Below are 3,125 nucleotides of genomic sequence, written 5' to 3'. Positions count from 1 at the left end.
AGAGAAGAGAAGAGAAGAGAAGAGAAGAGAAGAGAAGAGAAGAGAAGAGAAGAGAAGAGAAGAGAGACGAGACAACACATGCCTTTTTAATCCCATCACTTGGGAGGCAGAGGCAGGTACATCTCTAAGTTTGAGGCCAGTCTGGTCTACAGAGTGAGTTCCAAGATGGGCAGGGCTGCACAGAGAAATCCTGTCTCAAAACCAACCAACCAAACAAACAAACATTTAAAAAAAAATCATTCAAATGATATAAGATGTTTACAAAGAAGTAAAACTTCAAAGTGGCTCAATTAGTAACTGCACTTGTGATCAAGTCTGAGAGCCTGAATGTCATCCCCAGAATCCACACAGTAGAAGAAAGACTCCTAAAGGTTGCCTTCTGAACCCCACATGGGTGCTGTGGCCTGCATGTGAACACATCCACAAATAAGCTCATTAAAATAAGATAAAACATTTTAATATAAATGATACCTATCATATAAGGACAATACACATACATAAGCCACAGTGAGGAGAAACTACCAAACTAGACCACTCTGTGGACAGAATGGAAGATTTATTGGGGCTCAAACTGGGGCAGAGAGAAGAGCAAAATGGTCCTAAGGCAAGCAGATTTTATATGTATATGTCAGTCAGCAGGTTGGGCATCTGAACTGATACAGGCCTAAGACAGTCGACCCTTGTGGAAAGGATATGGGAGGTTCATGAATGATTAGGAGTGGTCCCTACAAAACAAGAACCCCTTAAGAATTCTGTTTTTCTAGCAAACTGAACCCTCTCTTTAGGCTTGTTTACCCAATGACAGTCTTTCTGTTTATCCAGCCAGGGTCCTTCTGTTTAGGTTGTTCCCAGCATTGGCATTTCGAGAACTGGACCTGACAGGATATTCATCTTCCACACAAAACACCCAGGAACCTTGAATCTCAAAGAAAATCTGCAAAAACTGGTCCACAGATAACCTCAATATGATACAGTCTCCATTCCGCCTACTCTCAGCCTGTTTCCCTACCCTACATTTAGATTTTTGTTTTGTTTTGCTTTTAAGACAGGATTTCTCTGTGTATCCCTGCTGTCTTGGAACTCACTTCATAGACCAAACTGGCCTTGACTCAGAGATCTGCCTGCCTCTGCCTCCCGAGTGCTGGGATTAAAGGTGTGAGCCACCACTGACCAGCTAATATTTATATCATCTTCTTTTTCTTTCATTCTTTCTTTCTTTCTTTTTTTTGTTTGTTTGTTTCTTTTTCAAGACAGGGTTTCTCTGTGTAGCCCTGGCTGTCCTGGTACTCACTCTGTAGACCAGGCTGGCCTCAAACTCAGAAATCTGCCTGCATCAACTTCAGTTGATATGCACCAGCCTACACAAGACAAAATTAACGGTAAATCAAGACACTCTGGAGGACAGAGTAGACTTGAACACTTTAAAGATGGAGAATAGACAATGCCAGAGACAACACTGTGCCACTGGACATTTTTAGGGGATGCCTTTTTTTTTTTTTTTTTTTTTTGAAATAGGGTTTCTCTGGCTGTCCTGGAACTCACTCTGTAGACCAGGCTGGCCTCGAACTCAGAAATCTGCCTGCCTTTGCCTCCCAAGTGCTGGGATTAAAGGCATAAGCCACCACTGCCCGGCAGGGGATGCTTTATTCTATTTTCTCTGTCTCTCTGTCTCTGTCTCTCTCTGTCTCTCTCTTTTTAAAGATTTATATATTTATTTTATGTATAAGAGTGCTCATAGGCCATTTAGAACCTATCTTAAAAAAAAAAAGTCTATAGAACTATCATTTTACATATTTATAAATGTAACTACCCTTGTCAAAATTACTAATTTGTCCTGAATTGTTGGCAAACAATGTGAGGCCATTTCTGTGTTCCAGGACCCTCTGCCTCGATCTTCCTGTTGAGAGCACTCTCTATGCAAACATGGCTCTGACAGACAGGGAGGAACTCAGGAGGCAAAATGCTTGAGAAATATCTTGAACTACACCTCATCTTCAGGGATTCTGGTACCTCATGATCATCTCCAGAGACAGTTCATGGGCTAGTTGGCATAACTCAAAAACAAACAGCACCTGAGGAAACCTTTGCAGCTCTCAGAAAGTCACAGGTCAATAGATATACTACTACTTACATAGGCGCAGGGCCTTCCCTTTGGTCTACTCGTGTATCTGGGTGAGTTCCCTCCATTTCAACAGCTCCTGGCTCTCACAGCTCAGCCCTACCTCTGAAGTGAGCACGGCTGTGATAGATCCAGGGTTGGGGTCTCATAGATGAACAGTACCAGAGAGTTGGCTCCTATCTCACTGTAACATAAATGCTGTGATAACCTCTCCCCCGGTCTCCATCTCTTGGACTTTCCACACACTCTTAGAACCCCGAGTCCTCTCAACTGATGGTTTCAACTTTGTGAGATTCTGTCCCTGAGAAGCCCTGGTGCTGGTTTCGGTGTGGGCTTATTTCACCGAACACAATGGTCTCCAGTTCTATCCATCTTCAGGACTTTTCTTGTCATCCTTTGTGTGGTTGAGTACTGTTCTATTAGATACCTCAGTTCGGATTTGTCCATTGTTGTTGGTGAACAACTAAGTTGCCCCTTGCTCCCTCCCTTCCTGGAGAGTGTGATAATGAAAATTACACTCAGGGCCTCCTAAGCACGGAAATGCGCTATCATTGGGCAACACCGAGCACCTGTTTTTATTGGGGAAAAAAAAAAAGACTTTTTTCCCTAGATTAAAATCATTTTATTTTAACTCACAAATAAAACACCATACAGCTGGCTCAAGGAAGCCAAGTACGTGGACAGCCCACCTCTACAGACCTCAGTGAAGCCCACAGCAGCCAGGGCCCTGCATGGCCATTTAAAGAACAGAGTTCTTAGGGACAAGATGGTTAGTTTGGGGTTTACACTTCCACTGCCAATCAGGCTCTTACCCTGAAGGACTTAGCTCATCAGAGCTGACTTACCATTCCTTCAGTTCAAATTTCTTGATCAGGTTAACCCTGCATTCGAAAGTCTACACTGCCTCGGCACCCAGCTGAAACTTCACAGAGTGCCCGCAGTTCTGAGCAGACTGCAAAAAGTGATTTTTGTTTGTTTGTTTGTTTTTGAGACAGGGTTTCTCTGT

This window comes from Mastomys coucha, unplaced genomic scaffold (genome assembly GCF_008632895.1).
Source record: "Mastomys coucha isolate ucsf_1 unplaced genomic scaffold, UCSF_Mcou_1 pScaffold5, whole genome shotgun sequence".
In the NCBI taxonomy this organism is placed as follows: domain Eukaryota; kingdom Metazoa; phylum Chordata; class Mammalia; order Rodentia; family Muridae; genus Mastomys; species Mastomys coucha.
The sequence above is the reverse complement of the archived record's forward strand: the minus strand, read 5'-3'. Positions refer to the sequence as shown.